Source organism: Cibotium barometz, chromosome 45, assembly GCF_041138505.1.
Source record: "Cibotium barometz isolate CiBa-2024 chromosome 45, ASM4113850v1, whole genome shotgun sequence".
NCBI lineage: Eukaryota > Viridiplantae > Streptophyta > Polypodiopsida > Cyatheales > Cibotiaceae > Cibotium > Cibotium barometz.
The window spans coordinates 14,787,579-14,807,291 of record NC_141090.1 but is presented as its reverse complement, the minus strand read 5'-3'; positions in this window follow the sequence as shown (position 1 = coordinate 14,807,291).

Below are 19,713 nucleotides of genomic sequence, written 5' to 3'. Positions count from 1 at the left end.
TAGATGCATAAGAGAAATTCTTTTATTCTAAAAGTGTAATTTCCTACCAAACTGAATTTATGCATAAGAAGATGCATAAAAGATTGATTTTAAATTCGAAAGTGTTAGTCTCCTTAAATGGAATTTATGTATAAATAAATGTGTAGAGAAATCTTATATCAAATATAAGAATTCTCTTTTTTTTTTAAAAGAGAATTAAAAAAAGATATGAAATGTGATAAGATGTGATAAGAGGTGTATGAGATGTGATAAGAATTGATAAGATGCGTATGGAAAGTGATAGGATGTGATAAGATGTGTATGGGATGAGGTAAGAAGTGTATGTGATAGAATAGGATGTATATGGGTTGTGATAGGGCGAGAATGGATGTGATGTAAAAGATTAGATGTGAAGACATATGGGGTTACATGAATGGGAATGTGGAAATGGATGTATGTATGTGGATGTGTGGATGTGGAGATGGGAGTATGGATGTATGAATGTGAAAGTGGATGTATGAATGTGAAAATGGATGTATGCATGAAGATGTATATGCATAGATGTGAATGTGGATGTAGATGTGGATGTATAGATGTGAATGGGAATGTGGATGTGGATGTATGTATGTATGTGGATGTAGATGTGAATGTATAGATGTGAATGGGAATGTGGATGTGGACGTATATGAATGTGGATGTAGATGTGGATGTATAGATGTGAATGGGAATGTGGATGTGGATGTATGTATGTATGTGGATGTAGATATGGATGTATAGATGTGAATGGGAATGTGGATGTGGATGTATGTATGTATGTAGATGTGGATGTATGTATGTATGTGGATGTGGATGTATGAATGAGGACGTGATAATGGATGTATACATATAGATGTGGATATATGGATGTATGTATATAGATGTGGATATATGGATGTGAATATGAATGTGGATGTGGATGTATGGATGTGGATATGGATGTGTATGTATGAATGTAGATAAGGGATGTGGATGTATAAATGAGGATGTGAAAATGGAGGTATGCATGTAGATGTGGATGTATGGATGTGAATATGGATGTGGATGTGGATGTATAAATGAGGATGTGAATGTGAATGTGGATGTGAATGTGGATGTATGGATGTGTATGTATGAATGTGGATATGGGATGTGGATGTATAAATGAGGATATGAAAATGGATGTATCCATGTAAATGTGGATGTATGAATGTGAATGTGAATTAATGTGTCGTCGAGATGGGAAAATGGATGAGAATGAGTACACATTGAATGGAATGTGGAATAAGTAATGTGGACTAAGGAGGGATAATGTGGAAAGACGAGAGTTTGATTTAGAAACTGTATTTTGTGACTGTTTGTAAATGACTGTTTTATGTCAAGAATGCTGGGGAAGCATTTTGACCATCTTGTGGATTAAGGTCATGAAGACCTAACTGTTAAAGTTGCAACTGCTGACGGAGAGTCAATGGAGGACGTCTCGCGTAGCAAGGTCGACCGAGGTCTTGACCAGCCTCGGTTCGATTTAAATGGTGAGCTTCCGGTACGGTGGATGAGGGACCAAGGAAGCGGCCTATGAGTGAAGCGCTAGGTCACCTGCGAAGGATCCTAGAGGGTGCTGACCATACGGTGCTCGGGCTCTGGGTCGCCCAGGATACCCACGCGTGCGTCGAGGAAGATATTGGAACAAGGAGTAAGAGTTGTTTTGTGAAACCGGGCATGGATCTGGTTGATTGACCTTGCTGGTCTTCAATGGATGAGTCCATGGCTCTTTATATGGATCTGTTGGTTGATCTTGCTGATCTTCAACGAGAGTCCATCTTGATTTTTATAAGTGATTATATTGCCGAGTATTATGGGCTAGGAACTATTGAAAAGGCCCCTGTGTGGACAGGTGGTGAGCGTTCTAGTTGCCAATGATGCCATAGATACTCTGATGAAGGAATGATGGGAAATTATGAATCAACCGGATAAATTGGAAGATTGTGATCAGTGGTACTATGGTTTCATTAAAGGATTGTTTTAAAGTTAGCTGATGCTAAGAAAAAGGCAATTTCATATTGGGTGTGTAAGTGGTGTGGCTAGTTTTATGTTTGCATGAACTTCCGGCTAGGGGGCCTTGGAACTCTTTTCCTTGGTACCCGGGACAAAACCTAACCAAATTCCAAATTGGATCCCATCACTACAGTGGTTGGGCGGTTGGCTAACCCATGGGATCGGATGGGGTTAGGCTGGACTGATGGATCCGTAAATCGAGATTTAATTTCTATTATTACGATAGATGAAGTAAATCTCGGATAGAAATTGTTCTATGGATAGGAATCAACGGCTGTGCCTCTCTTGATGGGGAAAAAAGCGTTGATCCCAATGATCCAAGTGCAAGTTTCTTCCTTGATTTGACCAAGTACCATTAAAGGTGCAGTCAGATCAGTTGATCCGTAATGATCTTGACTACGTTAGAGTAAAGAGTTATCCTGGTGGAATCGCCCATGCTTTCCGGGTAAAGGAAGTTTTTCCGGTTTCGGTTTTGGACAAACCGACGGATTAGTCTCTTGTCCGGATATCCGTGGGCGAGGCCCCGAGTGTGGGACCCCTGTCCCGCGCGAGAAGTGCTACTTCCGCTGCTAGTACCCCGAATCCGTTGCTCGATGGGAACAGGGATCTCACAGTTGGTATCAGAGCATTTTGGTTAAATGAGGATCAACCGAGAAGCCAAATATATCAAAAAATTTTCAAGAATCAAAAAGATTGTAATTGTGTGATATAATTCATACAATTTGATATTCAAACTGAAATTCGTAATTTGGTAATTGGGTCTTCAGATGGAAGTACCGCAATTATATAGAATTCGTGACTTGCTTGAGGCCTAGACATGATGGTATTTACCTTATAATTCCAAGGGCCGTGACTACCCGTATATACCGAGAGTATACTGCAGCTCTTTACTGACAGTATATACGAGTAAATCTAAGACTTGAAATTATAAGCGTTAATGCTATCCAGATGATGAATTCGAATGTGGTTGATATGATTTTTAATTTTGTTTGAGAATTGATGAATTGAATTGGATTCTGATTGAAAATTCTGATTGAAAAATGATGATTTCTGAAATTAGTTGAAATATAAAAATCCGAACAAAACCACAATGAGGATTAATGGGACGACTCCCAGTGATGATATTCATAATTGGAATGATGATAATGATTTCAGCAAATCACTATGAGATTAGTGGATTGTGCTGTCAGATTGCTACTGTTAACACTTGACCGGTAGATCAAGTTAAGGGATGACAAATTGAGATCTAGCTAAACTGAAATTTCCGTAGAGGAATGTTCAGAAGGAATTTTTTCGGTCTAATGGACCATTATCGTGTTAAAGTTATGAATGATATGATTTAAATGATTTGTTATTTAATGATGAGTTCTATTTAAGGGATAATTATCCCAGTCTTCTGTTGGGTTGACCAGAATATAAGGAACCCAGAATAAAATTGGATCTTAAGAAAAAGAGTTGTCCTCTACCTTGCGAGATGAGGACATCTCGCTCTTTTCAAGTGGGGTAGAATGTAAGATTCTCCCCCAGCCTTAGAGGTATACAGGAGTAAGAATCTCCCTTTCTGATCTTATAATTATTCTCTCTCTAAAATAAAAGAAAGATTCTGTTTAAAAAAGGAAGAACCTTTTTCCTGAATACTTCTCAAGAGTCCCACCTGTTTTAAGAATTCAGAACAACAAGTTCAGAAGTGAGAATCGATGTTTTGGATATCAAGGTTTTGGTCTCGAGTACGGCCCAAAAGAAGTTCTTTATCTCTTGGGAAGTATAAGAAGTTATCTCCCAGATATTGTGGACCAAAGAAAGTAGGTGATTTAGCTTACGAACTTCTTTTATCTCCTCATCTCAAAGTTTTGAATGCCTTCTATAGAAAAACGTGCCAAACCCAAATCATGGAAAGACGGTAAAACTTCAGTGGCAAGTTACCGTTGGCTTCTAAGTTACGCTAGCTCCTTCCTTTATATAAGTCGTAACTTTTACTTGTCGCTCACAGTAATCTTACTTCCATCGATCTCCTTTCTTTCTTAATCTCCTTCATGGCTTGGCAACAAGAACTAGTTTTATCCATAATGATTCCTCACCTTCAAGACGCAAGTGAGTCTGTGAAGAAGGATTTTATAGAGCAGTATGAGCGCTCACTTTTCCCTCACTTGGGAACTTCTGTAGCGCAAACCAAATGGCGGACCTATCAAGACATAACTAGGGTAACACCCTGGGGTCAGCAACATTTTCGTAATAATGTCCGCTTGGCCATGGCTATTGAAGCTTTGGGATTGGGTCCCCGGTACTACTGCGTCATGAGATCAAGGCATCTTGGGTTTTCTGAGCGGGTCTTCTTACTGGCGTGTTTTCTTCCTCATGAGAAGATATGTCTTTATCCCGTTTTTGGCTTGCCTCTCAGAGGTCCTTTTGTTAGATCGCCTCATACCACTGAGATAGGTGCGGCAATAACTAGCAGAATCATTCCCATAGATGAGTTACCCTATACTTGTGCAGCTTGTGAGGACTGCTTTTGTGACCATATGATGGACGGACTTATGGAAGTGTAAAGAGTTCTTCTATCTTTACTGTATAAGTTCCGAGAATGAATAAAGTTTAAATCTTGTTCTTATCTTGAATCTTGCTCTCTTGAGACTTTTTTTTAATTGGTGGTTAATCTTAATTAAAAAAAAATTTCTCTCAGTCTCATACTTGTGCATCTTGCGAAATTACCCCCAGTTTGCGAGATGAGGGCATCTCGCGTTTTTTAAGTGGGGTAGAATGTAAGATTCCTCTCCCAACCCCTTTTTGATGTCTAGTATCTTCCCCTGTAATCAACCCCTCTTCAGAAATATAAAGACCTTGTTTCTAACTATTTTAGCCTAGAGAGAGAAAATATTCTAGAGAGAGAATATTCAAATTTTGAATATTTTTGGATAGAAAAATATCTCTTATAATTCAGATGAGTTCCCTTGAAACAGAAATTCAAAAAGAATTTTCTAATGTGCAATTGGAATTAATTGGAAATAGGTATAAAGAACCTTAGTCTAAGGGTCTAGATTTTCAGAAATCTTTAGACTATGGTCCAATTAAGGTTCCTATGGGCCAATAGCATCAATCCATGTGTAGGGAGTAGATAAATCCAATTTGTAAAAAAGAAGATACCCAAAAATGAGTAAATGCTCACATGAGGTGAAGAGTTGAAAATGTACAAGGTTTATTAGTAAAAAACTATGAGCAATATTAAAAATATGAGATATTTTGGGAATAATGATTTTATTATGACACATATGTAAGGAAGGAGAGTCCCTTAAATGCTCACATAAGATGAAGAGTTGAAAATGTACAAGGTTTATTAGTAAAAAACTATGAGCAATATTAAAATGATTCCATTATGACACATATGTAAGGAAGGGGAGTTCTTTAAAGGATGTGCATATTTCACATAAGATGAAGAGTTGAAAATGTACAAGGTTTATTAGTAAAAAACTATGAGCAATATTAAAATGATTCCATTATGACACTTATGTAAGGAAAGAGAGTTCTTTAAAGGAGGTGCATATTTCACATGCTTGAATGAGTTTTAAACTCATAAAAATTGAGATATTTCATCTCTCCTCTCTCCTCATTTAAGTCTAGTTGCAAAAAGTTAGCTTAACTGACCTAAAAATGGTCAAATATTGACCAAACTGATTTAGAAAATTCTAGAATCAGTTTGTTTGGTTAGGAGCTCAATTTTTCCTATAAATAGAAGCCTCCCCCTTGTTGAAAAATAGATAGTGTTTATGCATCGTTACTCTACTCCACCTAAGCCAAGAACTGTGAATTCATTTAATAATTCACTAGTTTTTGGAGCTTCCCTCTTTCTTCAATCCCCATTAGTGGCTCCATCAACATACTTAACCAATTGATTGGTTGGGGGCCTCTACCATGAACAAAGAATCAAGCAATTTGTAAGAAATGGTCATACTCATGACCCATTCTCAATCCACATGAAGCTTTTCATAAAGCTTTTCCTTAACCCAAGATTAAGCTATGCTTGAGGCCAAATTAATGGCTTTTTTTCTATGCTTTTAGTTTATGTATATTAATGATTCAATCCATTATGGATTAATAATCCAATTAGAGATTATTTTAATTATTTCCTTAATGATAAGCATTATCCCTTAGAAAAATTGAGATTTATCAGTCATAGTAGCGGAGCTATGGCAAAATTTTTATAAAAATTATGCATAAAATAATCTCATTCAAAGCATAAAAAGAGGACTTCCTACCATATTCTAGGAATTATCATCCTAGATTAATTGAAAGAATTTCATTACAATCATGGAGAAATTGAATTTTAATATCATGCATAAAGGATAAGTTTTTATATCAAAAGTGTTATTTTTACCATTTTTATTTCATGCATAGAAGTATGCATAATGGATAAATTTTTATATCAAAAGTGTTATTTTTACCATTTTTATTTCATGCATAAGAGTATGCATAATGATAAATTTTTATATCAAAAGTGTTACTTTTATCATTTCTATTTTCATGCATAGGAATATGCATAATGATAAATTTTTATATCAAAAGTGTTACTTTTATCATTTCTATTTTCATGCATAGGAATATACATAATGATAAATTTTTATATCAAAAGTGTTACTTTTATCATTTTTATTTTCATGCATAGGAATATGCATAATGATAAATTTTTATATCAAAAGTGTTACTTTTATCATTTCTATTTTCATGCATAGGAATATGCATAATGATAAATTTTTATATCAAAAGTGTTACTTTTATCATTTTTATTTTCATGCATAGGAATATGCATAATGATAAATTTTTATATCAAAAGTGTTACTTTTATCATTTTTATTTTCATGCATAGGAATATGCATAATGATAAATTTTTATATCAAAAGTGTTACTTTTATCATTTCTATTTTCATGCATAAGAATATGCATAATGATAAATTTTTATATCAAAAGTGTTACTTTTATCATTTCTATTTTCATGCATAAGAGTATGCATAATGATAAATTTTTATATCAAAAGTGTTACTTTTATCATTTTTAAATTTCATGCATAGAAGTATGCATAAGAGTTGATTATTTTATTATAAAAGTGTGACTTATATCATAATTGAATTTCATGCATAGAGGTATGCATAAAAGTTGATTATTTTATTGTAAGAGTGTTACTTTTATCATATTGGATTTCATGCATATAGGTATGCATAAAAGATATTCTTTTTATACTAAAAGTGTGATTTTTCTCATAAATGGATTTTATGCTTAACTTAGATGCATAAGAGAAATTCTTTTATTCTAAAAGTGTAATTTCCTACCAAACTGAATTTATGCATAAGAAGATGCATAAAAGATTGATTTTAAATTCGAAAGTGTTAGTCTCCTTAAATGGAATTTATGTATAAATAAATGTGTAGAGAAATCTTATATCAAATATAAGAATTCTCTTTTTTTTTAAAAAGAGAATTAAAAAAAGATATGAAATGTGATAAGATGTGATAAGAGGTGTATGAGATGTGATAAGAATTGATAAGATGCGTATGGAAAGTGATAGGATGTGATAAGATGTGTATGGGATGAGGTAAGAAGTGTATGTGATAGAATAGGATGTATATGGGTTGTGATAGGGCGAGAATGGATGTGATGTAAAAGATTAGATGTGAAGACATATGGGGTTACATGAATGGGAATGTGGAAATGGATGTATGTATGTGGATGTGTGGATGTGGAGATGGGAGTATGGATGTATGAATGTGAAAGTGGATGTATGAATGTGAAAATGGATGTATGCATGAAGATGTATATGCATAGATGTGAATGTGGATGTAGATGTGGATGTATAGATGTGAATGGGAATGTGGATGTGGATGTATGTATGTATGTGGATGTAGATGTGAATGTATAGATGTGAATGGGAATGTGGATGTGGATGTATATGAATGTGGATGTAGATGTGGATGTATAGATGTGAATGGGAATGTGGATGTGGATGTATGTATGTATGTGGATGTAGATATGGATGTATAGATGTGAATGGGAATGTGGATGTGGATGTATGTATGTATGTAGATGTGGATGTATGTATGTATGTGGATGTGGATGTATGAATGAGGACGTGATAATGGATGTATACATATAGATGTGGATATATGGATGTATGCATATAGATGTGGATATATGGATGTGAATATGAATGTGGATGTGGATGTATGGATGTGGATATGGATGTGTATGTATGAATGTAGATAAGGGATGTGGATGTATAAATGAGGATGTGAAAATGGAGGTATGCATGTAGATGTGGATGTATGGATGTGAATATGGATGTGGATGTGGATGTATAAATGAGGATGTGAATGTGAATGTGGATGTGAATGTGGATGTATGGATGTGGATATGGATGTGTATGTATGAATGTGGATATGGGATGTGGATGTATAAATGAGGATATGAAAATGGATGTATCCATGTAAATGTGGATGTATGAATGTGAATGTGAATTAATGTGTCGTCGAGATGGGGAAATGGATGAGAATGAGTACACATTGAATGGAATGTGGAATAAGTAATGTGGACTAAGGAGGGATAATGTGGAAAGACGAGAGTTTGATTTAGAAACTGTATTTTGTGACTGTTTGTAAATGACTGTTTTATGTCAAGAATGCTGGGGAAGCATTTTGACCATCTTGTGGATTAAGGTCATGAAGACCTAACTGTTAAAGTTGCAACTGCTGACGGAGAGTCAATGGAGGACGTCTCGCGTAGCAAGGTCGACCGAGGTCTTGACCAGCCTCGGTTCGATTTAAATGGTGAGCTTCCGGTACGGTGGATGAGGGACCAAGGAAGCGGCCTATGAGTGAAGCGCTAGGTCACCTGCGAAGGATCCTAGAGGGTGCTGACCATACGGTGCTCGGGCTCTGGGTCGCCCAGGATACCCACGCGTGCGTCGAGGAAGATATTGGAACAAGGAGTAAGAGTTGTTTTGTGAAACCGGGCATGGATCTGGTTGATTGACCTTGCTGGTCTTCAATGGATGAGTCCATGGCTCTTTATATGGATCTGTTGGTTGATCTTGCTGATCTTCAACGAGAGTCCATCTTGATTTTTATAAGTGATTATATTGCCGAGTATTATGGGCTAGGAACTATTGAAAAGGCCCCTGTGTGGACAGGTGGTGAGCGTTCTAGTTGCCAATGATGCCATAGATACTCTGATGAAGGAATGATGGGAAATTATGAATCAACCGGATAAATTGGAAGATTGTGATCAGTGGTACTATGGTTTCATTAAAGGATTGTTTTAAAGTTAGCTGATGCTAAGAAAAAGGCAATTTCATATTGGGTGTGTAAGTGGTGTGGCTAGTTTTATGTTTGCATGAACTTCCGGCTAGGGGGCCTTGGAACTCTTTTCCTTGGTACCCGGGACAAAACCTAACCAAATTCCAAATTGGATCCCATCACTACAGTGGTTGGGCGGTTGGCTAACCCATGGGATCGGATGGGGTTAGGCTGGACTGATGGATCCGTAAATCGAGATTTAATTTCTATTATTACGATAGATGAAGTAAATCTCGGATAGAAATTGTTCTATGGATAGGAATCAACGGCTGTGCCTCTCTTGATGGGGAAAAAAGCGTTGATCCCAATGATCCAAGTGCAAGTTTCTTCCTTGATTTGACCAAGTACCATTAAAGGTGCAGTCAGATCAGTTGATCCGTAATGATCTTGACTACGTTAGAGTAAAGAGTTATCCTGGTGGAATCGCCCATGCTTTCCGGGTAAAGGAAGTTTTTCCGGTTTCGGTTTTGGACAAACCGACGGATTAGTCTCTTGTCCGGATATCCGTGGGCGAGGCCCCGAGTGTGGGACCCCTGTCCCGCGCGAGAAGTGCTACTTCCGCTGCTAGTACCCCGAATCCGTTGCTCGATGGGAACAGGGATCTCACAGTTGGTATCAGAGCATTTTGGTTAAATGAGGATCAACCGAGAAGCCAAATATATCAAAAAAATTTCAAGAATCAAAAAGATTGTAATTGTGTGATATAATTCATACAATTTGATATTCAAACTGAAATTCGTAATTTGGTAATTGGGTCTTCAGATGGAAGTACCGCAATTATATAGAATTCGTGACTTGCTTGAGGCCTAGACATGATGGTATTTACCTTATAATTCCAAGGGCCGTGACTACCCGTATATACCGAGAGTATACTGCAGCTCTTTACTGACAGTATATACGAGTAAATCTAAGACTTGAAATTATAAGCGTTAATGCTATCCAGATGATGAATTCGAATGTGGTTGATATGATTTTTAATTTTGTTTGAGAATTGATGAATTGAATTGGATTCTGATTGAAAATTCTGATTGAAAAATGATGATTTCTGAAATTAGTTGAAATATAAAAATCCGAACAAAACCACAATGAGGATTAATGGGACGACTCCCAGTGATGATATTCATAATTGGAATGATGATAATGATTTCAGCAAATCACTATGAGATTAGTGGATTGTGCTGTCAGATTGCTACTGTTAACACTTGACCGGTAGATCAAGTTAAGGGATGACAAATTGAGATCTAGCTAAACTGAAATTTCCGTAGAGGAATGTTCAGAAGGAATTTTTTCGGTCTAATGGACCATTATCGTGTTAAAGTTATGAATGATATGATTTAAATGATTTGTTATTTAATGATGAGTTCTATTTAAGGGATAATTATCCCAGTCTTCTGTTGGGTTGACCAGAATATAAGGAACCCAGAATAAAATTGGATCTTAAGAAAAAGAGTTGTCCTCTACCTTGCGAGATGAGGACATCTCGCTCTTTTCAAGTGGGGTAGAATGTAAGATTCTCCCCCAGCCTTAGAGGTATACAGGAGTAAGAATCTCCCTTTCTGATCTTATAATTATTCTCTCTCTAAAATAAAAGAAAGATTCTGTTTAAAAAAGGAAGAACCTTTTTCCTGAATACTTCTCAAGAGTCCCACCTGTTTTAAGAATTCAGAACAACAAGTTCAGAAGTGAGAATCGATGTTTTGGATATCAAGGTTTTGGTCTCGAGTACGGCCCAAAAGAAGTTCTTTATCTCTTGGGAAGTATAAGAAGTTATCTCCCAGATATTGTGGACCAAAGAAAGTAGGTGATTTAGCTTACGAACTTCTTTTATCTCCTCATCTCAAAGTTTTGAATGCCTTCTATAGAAAAACGTGCCAAACCCAAATCATGGAAAGACGGTAAAACTTCAGTGGCAAGTTACCGTTGGCTTCTAAGTTACGCTAGCTCCTTCCTTTATATAAGTCGTAACTTTTACTTGTCGCTCACAGTAATCTTACTTCCATCGATCTCCTTTCTTTCTTAATCTCCTTCATGGCTTGGCAACAAGAACTAGTTTTATCCATAATGATTCCTCACCTTCAAGACGCAAGTGAGTCTGTGAAGAAGGATTTTATAGAGCAGTATGAGCGCTCACTTTTCCCTCACTTGGGAACTTCTGTAGCGCAAACCAAATGGCGGACCTATCAAGACATAACTAGGGTAACACCCTGGGGTCAGCAACATTTTCGTAATAATGTCCGCTTGGCCATGGCTATTGAAGCTTTGGGATTGGGTCCCCGGTACTACTGCGTCATGAGATCAAGGCATCTTGGGTTTTCTGAGCGGGTCTTCTTACTGGCGTGTTTTCTTCCTCATGAGAAGATATGTCTTTATCCCGTTTTTGGCTTGCCTCTCAGAGGTCCTTTTGTTAGATCGCCTCATACCACTGAGATAGGTGCGGCAATAACTAGCAGAATCATTCCCATAGATGAGTTACCCTATACTTGTGCAGCTTGTGAGGACTGCTTTTGTGACCATATGATGGACGGACTTATGGAAGTGTAAAGAGTTCTTCTATCTTTACTGTATAAGTTCCGAGAATGAATAAAGTTTAAATCTTGTTCTTATCTTGAATCTTGCTCTCTTGAGACTTTTTTTTAATTGGTGGTTAATCTTAATTAAAAAAAATTTTCTCTCAGTCTCATACTTGTGCATCTTGCGAAATTACCCCCAGTTTGCGAGATGAGGGCATCTCGCGTTTTTTAAGTGGGGTAGAATGTAAGATTCCTCTCCCAACCCCTTTTTGATGTCTAGTATCTTCCCCTGTAATCAACCCCTCTTCAGAAATATAAAGACCTTGTTTCTAACTATTTTAGCCTAGAGAGAGAAAATATTCTAGAGAGAGAATATTCAAATTTTGAATATTTTTGGATAGAAAAATATCTCTTATAATTCAGATGAGTTCCCTTGAAACAGAAATTCAAAAAGAATTTTCAAATGTGCAATTGGAATTAATTGGAAATAGGTATAAAGAACCTTAGTCTAAGGGTCTAGATTTTCAGAAATCTTTAGACTATGGTCCAATTAAGGTTCCTATGGGCCAATAGCATCAATCCATGTGTAGGGAGTAGATAAATCCAATTTGTAAAAAAGAAGATACCCAAAAATGAGTAAATGCTCACATGAGGTGAAGAGTTGAAAATGTACAAGGTTTATTAGTAAAAAACTATGAGCAATATTAAAAATATGAGATATTTTGGGAATAATGATTTTATTATGACACATATGTAAGGAAGGAGAGTCCCTTAAATGCTCACATAAGATGAAGAGTTGAAAATGTACAAGGTTTATTAGTAAAAAACTATGAGCAATATTAAAATGATTCCATTATGACACATATGTAAGGAAGGGGAGTTCTTTAAAGGATGTGCATATTTCACATAAGATGAAGAGTTGAAAATGTACAAGGTTTATTAGTAAAAAACTATGAGCAATATTAAAATGATTCCATTATGACACTTATGTAAGGAAAGAGAGTTCTTTAAAGGAGGTGCATATTTCACATGCTTGAATGAGTTTTAAACTCATAAAAATTGAGATATTTCATCTCTCCTCTCTCCTCATTTAAGTCTAGTTGCAAAAAGTTAGCTTAACTGACCTAAAAATGGTCAAATATTGACCAAACTGATTTAGAAAATTCTAGAATCAGTTTGTTTGGTTAGGAGCTCAATTTTTCCTATAAATAGAAGCCTCCCCCTTGTTGAAAAATAGATAGTGTTTATGCATCGTTACTCTACTCCACCTAAGCCAAGAACTGTGAATTCATTTAATAATTCACTAGTTTTTGGAGCTTCCCTCTTTCTTCAATCCCCATTAGTGGCTCCATCAACATACTTAACCAATTGATTGGTTGGGGGCCTCTACCGTGAACAAAGAATCAAGCAATTTGTAAGAAATGGTCATACTCATGACCCATTCTCAATCCACATGAAGCTTTTCATAAAGCTTTTCCTTAACCCAAGATTAAGCTATGCTTGAGGCCAAATTAATGGCTTTTTTTCTATGCTTTTAGTTTATGTATATTAATGATTCAATCCATTATGGATTAATAATCCAATTAGAGATTATTTTAATTATTTCCTTAATGATAAGCATTATCCCTTAGAAAAATTGAGATTTATCAGTCATAGTAGCGGAGCTATGGCAAAATTTTTATAAAAATTATGCATAAAATAATCTCATTCAAAGCATAAAAAGAGGACTTCCTACCATATTCTAGGAATTATCATCCTAGATTAATTGAAAGAATTTCATTACAATCATGGAGAAATTGAATTTTAATATCATGCATAAAGGATAAGTTTTTATATCAAAAGTGTTATTTTTACCATTTTTATTTCATGCATAGAAGTATGCATAATGGATAAATTTTTATATCAAAAGTGTTATTTTTACCATTTTTATTTCATGCATAAGAGTATGCATAATGATAAATTTTTATATCAAAAGTGTTACTTTTATCATTTCTATTTTCATGCATAGGAATATGCATAATGATAAATTTTTATATCAAAAGTGTTACTTTTATCATTTCTATTTTCATGCATAGGAATATGCATAATGATAAATTTTTATATCAAAAGTGTTACTTTTATCATTTCTATTTTCATGCATAGGAATATGCATAATGATAAATTTTTATATCAAAAGTGTTACTTTTATCATTTTTATTTTCATGCATAGGAATATGCATAATGATAAATTTTTATATCAAAAGTGTTACTTTTATCATTTTTATTTTCATGCATAGGAATATGCATAATGATAAATTTTTATATCAAAAGTGTTACTTTTATCATTTCTATTTTCATGCATAGGAATATGCATAATGATAAATTTTTATATCAAAAGTGTTACTTTTATCATTTCTATTTTCATGCATAAGAATATGCATAATGATAAATTTTTATATCAAAAGTGTTACTTTTATCATTTCTATTTTCATGCATAAGAGTATGCATAATGATAAATTTTTATATCAAAAGTGTTACTTTTATCATTTTTAAATTTCATGCATAGAAGTATGCATAAGAGTTGATTATTTTATTATAAAAGTGTGACTTATATCATAATTGAATTTCATGCATAGAGGTATGCATAAAAGTTGATTATTTTATTGTAAGAGTGTTACTTTTATCATATTGGATTTCATGCATATAGGTATGCATAAAAGATATTCTTTTTATACTAAAAGTGTGATTTTTCTCATAAATGGATTTTATGCTTAACTTAGATGCATAGGAGAAATTCTTTTATTCTAAAAGTGTAATTTCCTACCAAACTGAATTTATGCATAAGAAGATGCATAAAAGATTGATTTTAAATTCGAAAGTGTTAGTCTCCTTAAATGGAATTTATGTATAAATAAATGTGTAGAGAAATCTTATATCAAATATAAGAATTCTCTTTTTTTTTAAAAAGAGAATTAAAAAAAGATATGAAATGTGATAAGATGTGATAAGAGGTGTATGAGATGTGATAAGAATTGATAAGATGCGTATGGAAAGTGATAGGATGTGATAAGATGTGTATGGGATGAGGTAAGAAGTGTATGTGATAGAATAGGATGTATATGGGTTGTGATAGGGCGAGAATGGATGTGATGTAAAAGATTAGATGTGAAGACATATGGGGTTACATGAATGGGAATGTGGAAATGGATGTATGTATGTGGATGTGTGGATGTGGAGATGGGAGTATGGATGTATGAATGTGAAAGTGGATGTATGAATGTGAAAATGGATGTATGCATGAAGATGTATATGCATAGATGTGAATGTGGATGTAGATGTGAATGTATAGATGTGAATGGGAATGTGGATGTGGATGTATGTATGTATGTGGATGTAGATGTGAATGTATAGATGTGAATGGGAATGTGGATGTGGATGTATATGAATGTGGATGTAGATGTGGATGTATAGATGTGAATGGGAATGTGGATGTGGATGTATGTATGTATGTGGATGTAGATATGGATGTATAGATGTGAATGGGAATGTGGATGTGGATGTATGTATGTATGTAGATGTGGATGTATGTATGTATGTGGATGTGGATGTATGAATGAGGACGTGATAATGGATGTATACATATAGATGTGGATATATGGATGTATGCATATAGATGTGGATATATGGATGTGAATATGAATGTGGATGTGGATGTATGGATGTGGATATGGATGTGTATGTATGAATGTAGATAAGGGATGTGGATGTATAAATGAGGATGTGAAAATGGAGGTATGCATGTAGATGTGGATGTATGGATGTGAATATGGATGTGGATGTGGATGTATAAATGAGGATGTGAATGTGAATGTGGATGTGAATGTGGATGTATGGATGTGGATATGGATGTGTATGTATGAATGTGGATATGGGATGTGGATGTATAAATGAGGATATGAAAATGGATGTATCCATGTAAATGTGGATGTATGAATGTGAATGTGAATTAATGTGTCGTCGAGATGGGGAAATGGATGAGAATGAGTACACATTGAATGGAATGTGGAATAAGTAATGTGGACTAAGGAGGGATAATGTGGAAAGACGAGAGTTTGATTTAGAAACTGTATTTTGTGACTGTTTGTAAATGACTGTTTTATGTCAAGAATGCTGGGGAAGCATTTTGACCATCTTGTGGATTAAGGTCATGAAGACCTAACTGTTAAAGTTGCAACTGCTGACGGAGAGTCAATGGAGGACGTCTCGCGTAGCAAGGTCGACCGAGGTCTTGACCAGCCTCGGTTCGATTTAAATGGTGAGCTTCCGGTACGGTGGATGAGGGACCAAGGAAGCGGCCTATGAGTGAAGCGCTAGGTCACCTGCGAAGGATCCTAGAGGGTGCTGACCATACGGTGCTCGGGCTCTGGGTCGCCCAGGATACCCACGCGTGCGTCGAGGAAGATATTGGAACAAGGAGTAAGAGTTGTTTTGTGAAACCGGGCATGGATCTGGTTGATTGACCTTGCTGGTCTTCAATGGATGAGTCCATGGCTTTTTATATGGATCTGTTGGTTGATCTTGCTGATCTTCAACGAGAGTCCATCTTGATTTTTATAAGTGATTATATTGCCGAGTATTATGGGCTAGGAACTATTGAAAAGGCCCCTGTGTGGACAGGTGGTGAGCGTTCTAGTTGCCAATGATGCCATAGATACTCTGATGAAGGAATGATGGGAAATTATGAATCAACCGGATAAATTGGAAGATTGTGATCAGTGGTACTATGGTTTCATTAAAGGATTGTTTTAAAGTTAGCTGATGCTAAGAAAAAGGCAATTTCATATTGGGTGTGTAAGTGGTGTGGCTAGTTTTATGTTTGCATGAACTTCCGGCTAGGGGGCCTTGGAACTCTTTTCCTTGGTACCCGGGACAAAACCTAACCAAATTCCAAATTGGATCCCATCACTACAGTGGTTGGGCGGTTGGCTAACCCATGGGATCGGATGGGGTTAGGCTGGACTGATGGATCCGTAAATCGAGATTTAATTTCTATTATTACGATAGATGAAGTAAATCTCGGATAGAAATTGTTCTATGGATAGGAATCAACGGCTGTGCCTCTCTTGATGGGGAAAAAAGCGTTGATCCCAATGATCCAAGTGCAAGTTTCTTCCTTGATTTGACCAAGTACCATTAAAGGTGCAGTCAGATCAGTTGATCCGTAATGATCTTGACTACGTTAGAGTAAAGAGTTATCCTGGTGGAATCGCCCATGCTTTCCGGGTAAAGGAAGTTTTTCCGGTTTCGGTTTTGGACAAACCGACGGATTAGTCTCTTGTCCGGATATCCGTGGGCGAGGCCCCGAGTGTGGGACCCCTGTCCCGCGCGAGAAGTGCTACTTCCGCTGCTAGTACCCCGAATCCGTTGCTCGATGGGAACAGGGATCTCACAATGTGTTTAAGACGGCATTCCAGACGGAATGGGGTCTATTTCAATTCATGGTTATGCCTTTTGGATTATCAAATGCCCGGCCACATTTCAAGTTCTCATGAACAAAGTTTTGGTAAGGTTCCTCCTCAACCCTAAAAGATGTATAAGCTCTCCTCTCAATCCCCTATAATCATCTCCTATTTCAAAATGCAAGAAAATAGTATTTTCCTTTGTTTTTAGCCTAGAGAGAGAAAATGTTCTAGCGAGAGGTAATTCAATTTTGAGATATTTTTAGATACAAAGTTTCTCCTTATATTTAGGGAAGAGGAGTAAAGAAGAAGAAGCATAGATTGACTAGCTTGAAGCTTATTTTCAAACATGTAACTTCAGTTAGAAAACTCCTCTGAAATAGAAGTTCAAAAAGAATTTTCCAATGTGCATTAGAAATTAACTGATTATGTGTATAAGAGACCTTAGCCTAAGGGTCCACATTTTTAGAATTTTTTTATTAAGATCCAAATAAGGTTCTAAAAGGCCAAAAGTATTAATCCAAGTGTTTCAATAAGAAAAATGCGAAGAATATAAGAAAAACCCCTAAAAATGAGTGAATGCTCACATAAGATGAATATTTGACGAAGTAGTGGGTTTATTAGTTAAAAAGGATATTAGTTAAAAAATTAAATTTTGACACCTTGGTTAGAAGGGAGAGGGCTCATCAAGGAGATGCCTATTTCACATCATTACCTTGCATTTTTAATTCAAAAAAATTAAGATATTTCATCTCTCCTCTCTCACCTCTCCTCTTTCAAACTGGATCAAAAAGTAAGCCAAACTGGTCTAAAACTTGTCTAAAATGGATCAAACTAAAGCTGGAAGCCTTTAGATCCCAGTTGGATTTGGTTGGTGGCCTCCCTCAACTTTAAATAGACCCTCATTCCTTTGTATTTTCATATTTTTGTATTTACATGCCAATATAATCTTCAAATTAGTGTAAATTTATTATCCCTCTATTTTGCCTCTACTTTGGAAAGCTTTGGAGCTTCACAAATCTCCATCCTCCCTTGGAGATTACCCTCCCCATCTTGGTGGCCAAGCTTTCCTTGTGGGCTTCACTTCTTTTTAAAAGCATCAAGCTAAAAACCAAAGGTAAGCCTTAATCCATGGTGTTATTTCTATCTTTCTCAATGGTTATCTTCTTCCCAACCTCTCTAACGGATTCCTGGAAACTAAGATGAATGAGTTCTTGGAGCTAACCTAGGGAAGCCGTACCACAGTGGAATACCGCGAGGCGTTCGCTCTTCTCCTCAAATACTTGCCACCGCTAGATGAGGAATAGCTTAATGAACCTTTGGACACCTTTGGTAAAGAATGCCAAGCCAGTTTCCATGGCTGAAGAAGTGCAGATGGGGCGAAGGACTTCGCCAAGGCCTTTGTTGTTAAGGTCCCACCAAAGTCATCTCCCTCATCCTTCAAAAGGAAGGCTTATGTATTAGCTGTATGCATAAGTATCATGTATTAAGCCATATGCACAAGTCTTATGTATAAAGCTTATGCATGTGGCTAATGCATAATGCAGATACATAAGCTTTATGCATGAGGTTTTATGGATAAGCCTCATGCATAAGCTGCATACATGAGGCTTGTGTATAAGCTCATGCATAAGCCGCATACATGAGGCTTATGTTTTAAGCTTATGTTAAGGTCCCACCAAAGTCATCTCCCTCATCCTTCAAAAGGAAGGCTTATGTATTAGCTGTATGCATAAGTATCATGTATTAAGCCATATGCACAAGTCTTATGTATAAAGCTTATGCATGTGGCTAATGCATAATGCAGATACATAAGCTTTATGCATGAGGTTTTATGGATAAGCCTCATGCATAAGCTGCATACATGAGGCTTGTGTATAAGCTCATGCATAAGCCGCATACATGAGGCTTATGTTTTAAGCTTATCCATATGGCTAATACATAAGCCTCATGTATGCGGTGGCTTATGCATAAGGTTTATGCAAGAGACTTATGTATAGCTTTATGAAGGCTATGAATGCATAGCCTCATGCAAGTTATGAATGCTATGCATAAATCTTATACATAGTATGCATGAGCCTTATGCATTAGGCAAGTGCTACCTAGGCATCCATGTAGGTAGTACCGGAATGCACCGAAAGCTCCCATTACATGATGCCAAGTGGTACCTATGCATGTCAGTGTTGTGTGGACAAAAATAGAGACCGATGATGTGTATATACTATGTAGAATACTAAGAGCTTCAGGAATATGCAATCAGTTTTGGTCAATTCTGAGTCTTGGTTGAGATAAAATTAAATGTGCCGGAGAGAGAGTGTAGAGAGAGAAAATAAAAACTTTTCTACACAAATTTTGTAAAGTTTTGTGAGTTTTTAAGGT